The sequence below is a fragment of the Odocoileus virginianus genome, chromosome 30, assembly GCF_023699985.2.
Source record: "Odocoileus virginianus isolate 20LAN1187 ecotype Illinois chromosome 30, Ovbor_1.2, whole genome shotgun sequence".
In the NCBI taxonomy this organism is placed as follows: Eukaryota; Metazoa; Chordata; class Mammalia; order Artiodactyla; family Cervidae; genus Odocoileus; species Odocoileus virginianus.
Genome location: NC_069703.1, coordinates 12,214,132 through 12,229,220, shown reverse-complemented (window position 1 = coordinate 12,229,220; position 15,089 = coordinate 12,214,132). Strand labels below are relative to the sequence as shown.

The 15,089-nt window shown below is 40.3% G+C and overlaps 1 long non-coding RNA gene across 2 annotated transcripts in view; it reads left to right on the top strand.

Moving 5' to 3' along the window:
- Window positions 1-15,089, top strand: part of LOC110150822 (uncharacterized) — a 30,365-nt gene that overhangs the window by 7,170 nt on the left and 8,106 nt on the right. Inside the window, exon 2 of one of the 2 annotated variants that reach the window (XR_011484686.1) lies at window positions 2,787-2,835. The exons of the other annotated variant lie outside the window; for it this stretch is intronic. This is a non-coding gene — a long non-coding RNA (uncharacterized lncRNA). The remainder of the gene's footprint in view (window positions 1-2,786; window positions 2,836-15,089) is intronic. 2 annotated transcript variants of the gene reach the window in all.

Sequence of the window (15,089 nt, the reverse complement as noted above, 5' to 3'; positions counted from 1 at the left end):
TGTTGCACCTCTTCTGTTTCATGCTCTTTCCCTCAGTACCTCATTCAGTCTTACGGCATCAGATATTATAAATATGCTCACAACTCCCTAGTCTCAGATTAGGCCTTGTGTATCCTAGGATATTTAATAGACCTCTGAAAAGTGAGAGTCGCGCAGTCATGTCTGACTCTTTGCATCCCCATGGGCTGTCTATACAGTCCATGGAATTCTCCAGGCCAGAATGCTGGAATAGGTAGCCTATCCTCTCTTCAGTGGATCTTCCTGACCCAGGAATCAAACTGGGGTCTTCTGCATTGCAGGTGGATTCTTTACCAGCTGAGCTACCAGGGAAGCCTTGGATGTTTAATAGACCTCTCCATTTTATTATATCTAAAACTAAACTCCTGATCTCTCCTCTGCTCAAAAGCCTTCTATACTTACAACCTCCTCTGTCTCAGTTCACGGCAACTCCATCATTTCCACTGCTGAGGCCAACTCAGCAACTCTTTTACACCCCACATCCAATCTGTCATCAAATCCTACTGCTGTCTCTTCAAAATATGTGACTAATTCTCCCATCTCCACTGATACCACTTTGGTCCAAGCTGCTGTTACCTCCATTAGCCTTCATTCTCTTCTCAGCCCAGCAGCCAGGGTGATCCTTTTAAGCTATGATTCTGTTCGAAGCTATCTAGTAGCTCCCACGTTGCTCAGAAAAGGCTGTGATTCTTACACTTAGGCCTACAAGACCCCATTTCCTTTCTGATCCACTTCCTGCTCTTTTCCCACTACCTTTCACTGCTCAGGCCCATTGACCACCTTGCTGTTACTCAACAGTTTGGACACACTCTCAGGGACTCAAATTTGCTGTCCTTTCTGGTCAGGATACTCCTTTGAGACGTTTCCATGTCCTTCTCACCTCCTCAGGTCTTTGCTTAAACATCCCCATTTCCGTGAGGCCTTCCCTTAATACCCTGATGAAAATTGTTCACCCCACACCCCACCTCTCTCTTTGCTCTTTTGCTCTCTCTGTCTCCTTTTGGTACTTTATTATTCTCCATGGCATCTGTCACTTTCTGGTATGACATATACTTAGGTCATTTAATATGTTTGCAGGGACTTTTGTCTTTTTTTGATTGCTATATTCTTAACATTTAGAACAGTATTTTATACATAGCTGGCACTCAAATGTTTGATGAGTGGATGCAGTTGAAATTCTGGACTTAATCTCCTGGCATTGGTCTGCATAAACAGGTCTCCCTTAGCTTGATAGTCTCTAAATGCATCTATAAATATTGTTTCTGAATCATAGGAGTCCACCAAAGTACTGCCTTCTTGTGGGACCTGATTTCAGCATGGTCACACTCTCTGCCATCTCTGTCTTAGTTCTGTATAACCTGAAAGAGATGAAGACCTCTTTGAAGCTTTCTTATCTTCCCACATTCAGAGTCAGAACTGAAGAACTGATCAGCAAGATTCTGGTTGCTTCTTATTTCTATTTTGAGGACCAGTTGGTAAGCTAGTAGTCCTGCTGCATTCTTGTCTTCCTTGTGACTGAAAGCAATGCCATGTAAACAAAATCAACTGACCTCTTATCCTCCTGGAAAGTACAAAAGGCCAGTGGTTGGCAAATAAAACTGGTAGCAGCAATAAGTGAAGATAAGTTCTTACTTTGTGCCGGGCACTGTTTTAAACACTTTTGACTTATTAACTAACTTAATCCTCATAATAACTTAATGAGGAAAATAGTAACATTAGGAACATCTTGTACATAAGTAAGCTGAAGCATGAGGGGATGAAGAAAATAACGTCTCCAGGGTCTTAGAGCTAGCAAGTGGCAAGAGTGAGAATGTGAACCCAAGCTGGCAACCTGATTCCAGAGCCTGCACTCTTAGCCACTGTGCTCCCCTGCCTGGTTGTAGGATGAGAAGTAGGGGAAGAGTTTACTTTGAGAAGAAAGCAAAGTAATTATTATTCCATGAGTGTGAGTCTATCAATCCGATAGCATCATAGTAACACAGGCACTTTCCTCTCGTATCGGTCCTATCACCATTTCATACATGACACAAGAATTAGGCTAAAAAACTTCCAAAATACCTTGTCAGTCTTCCTAGGTGAAGGAGTAGTCTCCTTGGCACCCTCTGTCTAACCATCCCCTTCTGTTTTTGCTTTGCTCATTCCTGCTGTGTAGCTGAGCTCTGAGGGTATGTCATGAACTCTGAGCATGGTGCTTAACCCCCTACCTCAGACTTGCCCCCTAGTCTGATTTCACTGCCTGAATTCCATGTTTTGGTTCCCATTAAATCACCTATCACACTTACTTGCCATTTTTCGTTTAATTGTCTGGTTCCCTGCTAGACTGTAACCTCTGTGAGGGCAGTGATTGCATCTGCTTTATTCACAGCTATATACTTTATACCTAGCATGGTGTTTGGCATATTGAAGGAGTTCAGTAAAAAATAATAATAGTAATGAGTAAAAGTGGTATTTCTATAGAATATCTGCAATCATACCGATGCATTAAGGTGAATTTTCTTATGGCTAGACTAGTCCGTCTTTTTCTTAATTTCTTAATTTCTTTTTTTAAGTCCGTTGTTTTAGAAATAGGAAAGAAAATGTTCTTTTAGTCTGCCTTCCAGCTGTTGGGTTCTTATGTTATCATTGCTTTGCCATAATGATAGTTTTCAATTCGTGCCAATTTCTGCTTTAGATTCAACTAACATCCAACTGCAATATGATGGATGGCTCCCTGAAGTCTTTCATATATGTCTGTTAATTTAAATTGAGATAACTTTTTTGGATTTCAGCTTCAGCTGTACAACCAAGACACCTGATTGACTTGCAGAAGATCAGACTGTAAGTTTGAGAATTGGGGTTTGAATTTAGAAATTCCAATTCTAAATTTAGCTTTCTTTTTTTCATATGTGACCTTTCTGTTCTCATCTTTGATTCTTGTCTGTTAGTCTGTGGTTAGCACCCATATTACTGAGAGTCAAGCATATTTCATAATCTTGTAAGCACCTCCTTCAAAAAAATTTTTTTCCCACTCATTTGTTCTGTTTTCCACTTTTATTCATTTTCTTCCCATTTCTACTCTGCCAGATTCTCTTCCAAACAGTGACACTCATGATTTATGAAAAATTTCTGAAGGCTGTTCTAATCTCATGTATAGATTAAAGGCTTCAGTGATATTTGGTTATTTCTATTATTATTCCTATCTGTTATTTTTATCTATTTGAAAAAAAATTTGAGAAGAATCCCAGGGATTGGAAACAGTACACATACTATTTGGGCTCCTGATCAAACAAGGTGATTGAACACATACTTTTTGCTTTGTTCATTTCTGACACTCCACACTAAAGGAGTAAGAAAAGTGTAAACCTTTACAATAGACAGAATAATAGTCCCTTCATAAATACTCCTATCTTAATTCCTGGGACCTGTGATTGTCTTATTTGAAAAAAAAGGACTTTGCAGATGTGATTAAGTTAAGAATTTTGAGATATGGTGATTATCTTAGATTGTTTGAGTGGGCCCAGTGTAATCCCCGAGGGCTTCCAGGGTGGATCAGATGATAAAGAATCCTCCTGCAATGCAGGAGACCTGAGTTCAACCCCTGGGTCAGGAAGATCCCCTAGAGAAGGAAATGGCTGCCCACTCCAGTATTTTTGCCTGAAGAATTCCATGGACAGAAGAGCCTGGCGGGCTATAGTCCATGGAGTCGCAAAGAGTTGGACATGACTGAGCGACCAACACTTTCTCTTTCAATGTAATCACAAAGCTTTTTATAAGGGAAAGAAGGAGGCAGGAGAGTTAGAGAGAATGGAAGAGGCTCAGCAGCTGGCTTTGAGCATATACGATGAGGTCACTAGCCAACAAATGCAGACACCCTGTAGGAACTTGAAAAGGCAGAGAAACAGATTCTCCCTCACAGTTTCCTAACGGGATGCCACCTGCCAACACCTTGATTTTAGCCGTCTGAGACTGATTACGGACTTCCGACCTCCAGCATTTTAAGATAATAAACCTGTGTTGTTTGAAGACTTTTAGTTTGTGGTAATTTGTCACAGCAGCAATAGGATACTTCTGCAAACCCTCAAGGACAAAAGGAACAGAAAAGCTGACAACAGCAGTTGAGAGAATTCAGCACATACTTAGAAGATAGGATGGATGGAGGAAGGGTAACTGACTTAGAGTTGGAGAAGCTGATACCTAAGCCTGCAGAAGGGGTATTGATGAGAAGGAAGCAAATTTGCCCGACAGGAACCCAGAGTTCAGGGATTCGTGGCCGTGTCTTCTTTATGCCATTTGTAGAGCCTGGGAAAAGAGAATAAATAGAGGCCTATGGAACATTTGTCCAAATATTTAAAAGTTATAAACCCAGCTAACAAACTGCTAACTAAAGTATATTCAATCCTTCTTTCTTGAGAAATGAGGAGAAAGGATCTCCATTTGGGAGTACTCCAGAGAATTTAAGGGAATTGTCCATCCTGAAAGAGAGAAACCAACAAACTATCCAACCAACTTACCAACCAACCAGAAAGTCTGACATCTAAAAAATGTCAGAATGAGAATTTAAATGAATGGTAGAGAGTTTTGAATTGGCAATATATGCTTAGGAAACTAAGTAAATGAAAAGAACAATACAGTTATTAACTCCAGGGAAAACAAAAAGTTTGGTAGGAGAGGAAAAGTAATCATAGTTATTACATGACTCAAATCTAACTGGAATACAAGGTCCCAATAATGTAAAAAAAGTTGGCTTAAAGCTCAATATTCAGAAAACTAAGATCGTGGCATCTGGTCCATGATCACTTCATGGGAAATAGATGGGGAGACAGTGGAAACAGTGTCAGACTTTATTTTTTGGGGCTCCAAAATCACTGCAGATGGTGATTGCAGCCATGAAATTAAAAGACACTTACTCCTTGGAAGGAAAGTTATGACCAACCTGGATAGCATATTAAAAAGCAGAGACATTACTTTACAAACAAAGGTCTGTCTAGTCAAGGCTATGGTTTTTCCAGTGGTCATCTATGGATGTGAGTTGGACTGTGAAGAAAGCTGAGTGCTGAAAAATTGATGCTTTTGAACTGTGGTGCTGGAGAAGACTCTTGAGAATCCCTTGGACTGCAAGGAGATCCAACCAGTCCATCCTAAAGGAGATCAGTCCTGAGTGTTCATTGGAAGGACTGATGCTGAAGCTGAAACTCCAGTACTTTGGCCACCTCATGTGAAGAGTTGACTCACTGGAAAAGACCCTGATGCTGGGAGGGATTGGGGGCAGGAGGAGAAGGGGACGACAGAGGATGAGATGGCTGGATGGCATCACCGACTCAATGGACATGAGTTTGAGTAAACTCCGGGAGTTGGTGATGGACAGGGAGGCCTGGCGTGCTGTGATTCATGGGGTCACAAAGAGTTGGACACAGCTGAGCGACTGAACTGAACTGAATTGAATAATGTAAAAACTCATGATTAATCTAATTAAAGTTATGATATATAGTGAAAGCAGCATGTATGTTGTGGGTGTTCAGAGAAGAAGGAGAATAAATCCTCATTTCCATAATGAAAATAAATAATACCTAAAACAGAAATATCATGTTACCACAATTAAATACATGTGTAGAGATATGGAGGTCAATACCAAAGAACTAGCTAAAAAAGAAAAAAAAAAAAATCAGAGTGGCTGTCCCTGGGGAACAGTAAATATTCAGTGAGAAGGTTGTTGACTCTGCAAACTTTGAGCATGTTTAACTTTGATGAAACTAAAATTTTATTTAAAAAAAAGATGATTTTAAGAGAATATTGAAGATTCTGTCCTAGATTTGAAAAACATGAGCATTAATATCGAAAGAGACACTGAGATCTCTTGAAAAAGCCCCGTAACAAAGCACATGACCACAAAATTTTAGAACAGCCATTAAAAGCCTCTGGGAGCACGTGAAGATACACACAAAAGACTAGAAAAAACAACAGTGGTCTTCTCAACAGCATCATTGGAAACTAGAAGACAATGTCTCAATGCTTTCTGATTCTGAGAGAAAAATTATTTCAAACTCAGTATTCTATTATTTTCAGACATATTAGATCTTTGCCTGTTATAGACACTTTCTCAGGAAGCTACTGGAAGATAAATTGCCAAATTTAGAGCATAAAGCCAACAAAGGAGATCTAGGAAATACAGATATATTCATCAACTCAGGCTATGATGCAGTCACAAACAATACCAAACTCTCAGTGGTTTACAATGTAGGTTTATTTCTTTTCACCCAGTGTGTCCATTGTGTAGTTCTGCTCCTTTTCATCATCATAATTGGACTCAGGCTGGTGGAGCATCCTTTATCTGTGAAATTGCCAGACTTGTGGCAGAGGGAAAAGAGATGATAGAACTCTCTCTTAAGTTTCCACCTTGGAATGTCACATGTCATTGGCCAAAGCAAGTCATACGGTCACTTCTGAGTTTAACAAGGCAGAGGTGGAAAATCCTCCCATCGGATGGGACATCACAACTCATAACCAAGCCTGACATCAATGGGGTGAGTGTAATCAACCCCAAGGCAGGAGCCACAAATATTTTGAACAGCATTATAGTCTTTCTCAAAGGGTACCCCTGTACAGAAGAGACGCAGAGGGAATACCCAGGTCAGCAGCTGTGAGAAGAAGACAGCCCCAGGAGGAAAGTCAGGCTGGGGGGAGGGAGGCTGGCAGTGACCGCTCCCCGACAGGTGTGATTGTTAGTCAGCTGCCACTTTGGGTAGGTGCTGAAGGGGAGAGGTGGGGCAGGAGACTTCCGCTTTCTCATCAACTTTTTTGGTATAAAGTGGATTTTAAAGAAATATGTAAAACAATTATTTTCTATATATTTAAATTATTTTTAAAATGGATAGAAATTTATCTTTACTTTGATGTGTTTGTGTGTGCTTCTGTGATGTATATGCGTCCCATGTTTGTGGATGTGTGTGTGGTTAGGACAATTCTTTTCAGACTGTAGTTCAGAATAGTTTGTTATCCATTTGCCACAAGGTAAGTACAAAAGCTGAGAATAAGCTTTTATAAACTTTAATAGCAATTTGACAGAGTTATTTTATGCCCGTTGAAATCACTAATACAAAATTTGGGGGCTTATATTTTGTATATTTTTAAAAATTTACTTTTCTAGTAACTCGTTTCTACTGTAATTTATAAAAGCTTGCAGTAGATGGAAATTTTAAAATTTGGTCCTTTACCACAGAATGTTTTAGAAGCTCTGATTTAGACTAAAGAATGAATGTATTTGAGAATTATTGTGCTAGAACAATCAGCAAATGACTAGTGCCGTATTTTCTGATCATCCTTCTTCCTCCACAATTACACATATGAGAATTTTATACAGAAAGAACAGAAGTAGGTTGAGGTCAGCATTTCCTGTCCTTCCATAGTGAGGTTGTTTATGGTATTTTCCTCTTCTTCCATTTTACTCTCTCAATAAAGCACCTGGAAAGAGCCCAGAGAAAACAGCGATATTTTCCAAGAAGCTGTGGGAAAACAGCATTAGTAACCCTGGGAAGGTGGAAACATTTGACTTTCTAAGGATAACAGCTTTCTTTTTTACAGTCCTGTCCAAATACTGCATTTTTGGCTACACTACTCTCTTACTAGTGTTAGCAGTCAAATATCTACGGCATTCACTTCAGTTCAGTTCAGTTGCTCAGTCGTGTCCGACCCTGCGACCCCATGGACCGCAGCACTCTAGGCCTCCCTGTTCATCACCAACTCCTGGAGTCCACTCAAACTTATGTCCATCGAATCAGTGATGCCATCCAACCATCTCATCCTCTGTCGTCCCCTTCTCCTCCTGCTCTCAGTCTTTCCCAGCATCAGGGTCTTTTCAAATGAGTCAGCTCTTCACATCAGGTGGCCAAAGTATTGGAATTTCAGCTTCAACATCTGTCCAAAAAGATAGGTTTCTCTTACCTTTTTAACTGTCTTACTGGATTCTTAACCTCTCTCCCTTTAGGTTTTATGCCTTTGCTCCCTAATGCCTATTCAAAGAAAGCAAAGCATCCACACAAAATGTCTTTTGGGGCTTAAAAACTGATGCTTTACTGTGCTGAAGTGAAATATAATTTATCATAGGATGCACTTCAGAAGTATCAGAGCACATTTCTTCTCTAGAAGAGTTAACATTTATTTCAATATATGAATACAAAGGGTGAAGTGGTCATTAATTGCATCAGTCTTCATGCTGATGTTCACATGCATCTTGATAAAACTTTTCTGATCTCTGTGTTAGTTGTGGTTTAGTCATGTATGTAGTCTTGGTGACACTGGAAAACAACACAGCTGACTCACGCCCTCACAGGAATTCTCACTACCTAAACCCAGGTACAGGATACAGTGGCTTAATCCACACCCTAGGAGGCATCCCATCTCTATATAGTGGAATGCTACTGGAGGTGAGCTTAATGGTAGCAGTTACTGTATGTCCTGAAACTATCTGTATCAAGGTATCTGGTTGTGTGTTCAGATATTTCAGATGAGTGGTTCTCAGGTTTTCTCTTTTTCACACATAGACTATTTCCATCAGTAACATCAAAAGATGGAGTGGGGAAGAGACACTATTTTCAAAATTTCCTCCCGCCTAGGCTTTTACCCCTTCCCTCTACAAGGAATTTAGATGAAGTTACTTGCTTGAGTTTGTAAGAATGATGGGGAAGGAGAGAATACATCTTTTTGTCTGTACACATCCCAAGGCTGCAGATGAGAATAAGAACCCTTAAATATTTTCAGTGTCATGATTGCCAATGTTGCTTCTGTGTAGACAGCTTTCAGCAAGGAATCTAGTCCTGTCAGCTAAAAGCTTATATTTTAGTATTTGACACACTTTTTTTTTTCCTAAGGGACCTGTCAAAAATGACAGTGATTTGGTATAGGTTTCTGTACATTGCATTAACAACAGTGTTGCTTCTTCTAGGAAATATCTTCTTGCTAGCTGAATTTAGAGGACATTCTTGCTCATCCCTCCCCTGCACAAGCAGATTTTATACCATTAGGGCCTTGTAGTTGCAGATCAGGAAAAAAAACTTCGTTTCCTCCTAATCCATTGGTTTGAGCAGATATTGTCACAGTTCTGAGATGCTGTTAATATAAGAGGTCCCTTAGTGCACATAGTCTCAAACTATGAATGAGGGTTACAAACATCAGCAAAATGGGATTGAATTTACTAGAATTTGGTGTGTTTATAACCCTGGTTTTTATTCTAGGTTCACAGAGTCTCCCTAAGTAGGCTGATCCTTTTCCAAGGATCATCCTTTTATTCCCCCACCCCCTAACCCCAGTACAAGTACCCTGTGTAGATTCATGTAATGAATCTGTAAATGTTATTGTTTAATATATTATTGACTAACACTCTGTAAATGTCTATTAACATCTATTCTACAGTACATTGCTAAATAGTTTTTGTAACTATGGTTTTTGAGCCCAGCCAATATCATGCTTTTGTAATTGTGTATCAGAGTTTCTTTTTTTTTTCTGGGAAGTTTGGAACTGAATCGTTTTCAGGACTTACATAGAGCCTAGTCTGTCATCTTTAGTCCAGTGTTGAACAAATAGTGTCTGCTCTTGTGGCCTACGTGATACGAGGTGTGAAAGAGCTGCAATCAGAACAGCCTCTGAGGGGCCCGCTGCAGCCCAGGAGTATGTACCGGAACGACCCGTAACCCAGCGTGAAGCTGAAGGAGTTGAGGAAACACCCGCTTTTCCTTTCCGTTAGGGCCTGCCCTAAGCTGTCGCTGCGCTGTCAGAGCTTGCTGCGCGCAGACGCAGAGCACCTGGCATGTGAGAGGGAGCAGATTACCCGTTTCTGCGTGTCTCACCCATTAGACGTAAGTGCCTCAGGGCAGGGGCACCGTGTTACTCATCCCTTGAGCCTTGCACCTCCTTCTGTGCTTTTCTCTTTTTAAATATTTATTTATTTATTTGGCTGTGTTAGGTCCCAGTTGTGGCACATGGGATCTTTACTTGTTGCACTTGAGATCCAATTCCCTGACCAGGGAACTTCCCTGATAGCTCAGTTCCTAAAGAATCCGCCTGTAATGCAGGAGACCCCGTTTCAATTCCTGGGTTGGGAAGATCCGCTGAAGAAGGGATAGGCTACCCACTCCAGTATTCTTGGGCTTCTCTTGTGGCTCACCTGGTAAAGAATCTACCCACAGTATGGGAGACCTGGGTTCGATCCCTGGGTTGGGAAGATCCCCTGGAGGAGGGAAAGGCGACCCACTCAAGTATTCTGGCCTAGAGAATTCCATGGACTGTATGTCCATGGGGGTCACAAGAGATGGACATGACTGAGTGACTTTCACTTTGGAACTCCCTGCATTGGGACTACGGAGTCCCAACCACTGGACCACCAGGGAAGTGCCCCATGCCTATTTTTTTTATTTGAAAAAGGGAACCAAACAAAACCCCAAACCCACACAGAAGACTGGAATTAGAAGTCTGTGTGTAGCAGAGGGAGCAGCTGGACTTGGGATAATAAATGCAGCAGACATCTAAGACTCATGCTAAAGATTTCTTTCTTAAAATTCTTTTTTTTTATTCTTAAAATTCTTAAAGGTGAGAAATTATAGGAGGCTGATGATTTTATTCCAAGGGGAAAAAGTAGCAAAGCACAAAGATTGTATGGGACATACAAAAGACACATAAGTTTTCTTCACTATTTGGGCATTCTCTTAAAAGGAGGGAAATTGGTTACTACTTCATAGGATTGTTGTGAGATTCCATGTATATATAAATTCCATGTATAGCACTTAGCACTGTCCCTGGCTCATTGTGGCTAGTAAGTATTAGTTATTTTTAATCATTATTATCTCATTATATCCAATTTAAAAATTTTTTTTGTGTCACTAAGAAAAGCATTGCCCATTAAACTATTAAATGGTGATTTCTTACCACTGAAGTTATTTTCTATTTTTTGAAAATTTAGTCCGATCTAGTGGATTTTTAAAATCATATTTTATTCTCAAGTCATGTATAAAGAGGTAAATGTAGATAAATCATTTGAGGTATTTTTAGATTTTTTTCATGTTCAGAGTCTAATTCTTCACAATCATTTTTAGATTCAAAGACATTAATTTCTGTGTTTTTCCTCACAATGTTGTCTCTGATATCAAGTGTTGGGAATTTGAAATGGAGCACTTCTAAAATGTGCTGCCCAGCTGAATCCCAGATTTTCTTTCAGACTGCTGACACCCACTCTCCTTGTATTTATTCCATCTTACCAGAAAGTGTCAACAGAACATTTTCAGACAACAGCTAGATTCATGTTCTTTCATGAATTCCTGCTCTTCGCACCCTCACCTGCCTCTTCCATAATCTTCCCACATTGGTTCATGATACCTCCATCGCACTAGTTGCTCAGGACAAAATCCCTAGAGACGTCTTTGGCTCTCCTCTGTTATTGGGGCTTCCCTGGCGGTTAGAGGGTAAAGAATCTGCCTGCAGTGCAGGAGACCCAGGTTCAATCCCTGGGTCGGGAAGATCCCCTGGAGAAGGAAATGGCTACACACTCCAGTATTCTTGAGTGGAGAATTCCATGGACAGAGGAGCCTGGCAGGCTAGTCTGTGGAGTAGCAAAGAGTCAGACATGACTGAGCAACTAACACAAGGATTACACCCCACGTCCTTCCCCCGTGATGCCAAATCCAAAATCTGGCTCTCATCTGCCCCACTTTATGCTGCTTCTCTTGCCTGAGGCCTCCTCCTCTCTCATAATTACCTCCTAACAGGTTTTTCTGCTTCTGTCTTGGCCCCGCTACAATTTTATTCTCCACATAATGACCTGAGTGAATCTTGCAGAAGTAAGATCACGTCTCTCCACTACTCAAAACCCATCAACAGTTCCCCATTTCACATGAGTAAAAGCCAGTGTTTGTAATGGCCCACAAGCTGCCATCACTGATGCTCCCTGCTTTACCTCTCTCTTCCCCCCCATTCCCTTCTGAGGCACTTTGCTCCAGACTCACTGGCCTCCAAGCTTCTTCTCAAACTCACCAAGCATACTCCTGTGTGAGGCTGTTTGCTCTTGTTCTTTCCACTCTCCGGAAGCCTCTTCTTCTGGGATCTGCAAAGACTTGGAGGAGGTGAGTTAATTCCCTCACCTCCTTCAAGTCTTTGCTCAAATCCCGTTCTCACAGAAGAATATATATATATATAAACTATATATAAAATATATAGTTCAAGTACTATAACTTGAACCTCTTTCTGTACCCTAGTCCATTCCAGCCCTCTTAACCCACTCCGTGTTTTCTTTTGCCATATGTTTTTGTTGGTCTGTTGCTAAGTCGTGTCCAACTCTTTTGCAATCCCATGGACTACAGTCTGCCAGGCTCCTCTGTCCCTGGGATTTCCCAGGCAAAAATACTAGAGTGGGTTGCCATTTTCTTCTGCAGGGGATCTTCCTAGACCAGGGATTGAACCCACATCTGCATTGGCAGGCGGATTCTTTTACCACGGAGCCACCACCAGGGAAGCCCTTTACTTTTCCATAGCACTTATCATTATAACATACTATAAAATTTACTTATTATAGTTTGTTTATTATATACTTTTCCTCACAAGGGTAGGCATCTTTGATTCGTTCATTGATGTTTCCCAGATGACCAGAATGGTACCTCATCTTCATTCATTCATTACTTGTTAAAATGTACTGAATTGTAGTAAATACTATGACTGAGGTTTGTACAAGGTGCCATGGCCCACACTGAGCAGGCTAAAACTTTGTGAAGGACCTAATGCTCAGCTGAACTTTTAAGGCTAAATACAGTGAGGCGGCTAAAGGAATCACAAGAAGCACTGAAGTTACGGGTACAAAGTGCTCCCTTGGCTATTGTTTCAAGTGGATAGATTGGAGTCTACCTGTTGATTACAGTTCCAGGTATGAAAGTCAAGAAGCCCCAGAGGTAATACACTTTGCAAGAAAAAAAAAAAAAGAAAGCTTATTTTTGTCTTGGTATACCATGTTATAGTGAGCATGTATAACATTTCATGGTCAGACTGGCATGGGCCAGGAATTGTTGCTTGATCAGCCAAGGTGCCAAACCTTTGTTTTGATCAGTGGAGTAATCAGTAATGAAAATGTTAAGGTTATACCAGCCAAAATAACAGTGAAGGAAGTTTACACTGAATATCTTCAGAAAAGAATGCAATGACACAGGACGTTTTTGCCTTTGAGGTGTCCTTTCAGCATAGACTGGGGATTGTCCTCAGAGATAGAGCCTTTGTGATTTTAGTAGCTGAGATAAGATACAAATTCATTCTTAAACAGCCTTGTAACTTCTGATACATGACTTATGTGTTCTTAAAAATCTATGCCACCTGGTGGCTTCATATTTAAATAATTATTCTTGATAATTAGATGTCAAGCTCAGTTGTTTCTAGCTATTGAAGGAGTGTATGTGCTGTCACCATGTAAAATACATTTTAGAATTGTGCACACTTTATTAGTAAAATGTTTGCTCGTGCTCTTTAATTTCAGTAGGTAGATACAAAGCTCTTTCTGCCTTCCTAATTGTGCCTCTCTTCATAGAATTGCCTAAGCTCAGTCTGTGACTGGCAGACAGTAATCAATACACATTATTTAAATGAATCAAATACGTTTTGGTGCAGAAGAGACGTATATTCTAAGTCTCAAAGACTTGGGGAAACTGAACTTAAGGTACTCTTTTATCTGTAAAATAGGGCTCATCATAGTTCCCATCTCAGTTTTCATGAGAATTAATATATGTCTTTTTTAAAAAGTAGACTTCATTTTTTTAGAACAGTTTTAGATTTACAGAAGTAAGCAGATAGTACAGAGAATATATACCTACATCCGCTTCCCTTCCCCCATCCCGTGCCCAGTTTCCCTACTATTAATATCTTGTATTAGTGTGGTACATTTGTTACAATTACTAAACCAATATTGACATATTATTATTTGCTAAAGTCTTTAATTTATTCAGATTTCCTTTGTCTCTACCTAATGCCCTTTTCTGTTCCCATAATTCTATCCAGAATACTAGTTTACATTTTCTAGTCATGTCTTCTTAAGTTCCCTGTGACAGTTTCTCAGACTTTCCTGTTTTTGATGATTTTGACGGGTTTAAGGAATACCAGTAAGGTATATTATAGTATGTGCCTCTTTAGGAACTTGTTATGGTGTAATGCAGGAGGCCCCGGTTTGCTTCCTGAGTCAGGAAGATCCCCTGGAGAAGGCATAGGCTACCCACCCCAGTATTCTTGGGCTTCCCTGGTGGCTCAGATGGGAAAGAATCTGCCTGCAACGTGTTAGACCTGGGTTCAATCCCTGGGTTGGGAAGATTCCCTGGAGAAGAGAATGGCTACCCACTCCAGTATTCTGACCTGGAGAATTCCATGGACAGAGGAGCCTCGGAGGCTACAGTCCATGGGATCAGAAAGAGCCAGACACGACTGAGTGACTTTCACACAAGATGTGTAAAAGTGTTAGTTACTATTATTGCTTCATGTTTATATTACATTGTGAAACAGATAAGATGTAGGGAGACAGTTTTACTGGATGTAAAAAGATTTATTGAAGGCTTGATCATTTTATCAGTGCTTAAAGATCTCAGGAAAAAATGTGGCTTTCCTACATCCATCCTTTCATCTGTCCATTTGATTCAGTAAGTATTCTCCAAGTCCTTGTTTGAAGGATAAAAGTGTTGGATGCTGGGGATTTAATGATGAATAAAACTGCCCCCATGAGCTTCCAGTCAAATAGGGAGAGAGTTAATAGGCAAATGAAAATAGAAACAACCTAAAGAATAGCTTGTGACAAGTGAAGAAAATAAAATATTCTTATATTAAAGAATATTTCAGCTGGTGAGGGGAAGGGGTACTACTTAGAATGGTATATTAGTAAGATTTAATTGTGAGGGACAGAAAACTTTAAAAACAGAACTGAAAATAGGAATTCCTCATGTTCAGGAAGTCAGGGAATGTGGCATCTCCATAATATCAGGGGCCTGGGCTCCTTCTACCTTATTTCTCTGCTGTCCATGGATTCCTTTCCCAGGATCATCTCATGATCAAAGACAGCTTCCAGGGCTCCATCCATCATATCTGAATTC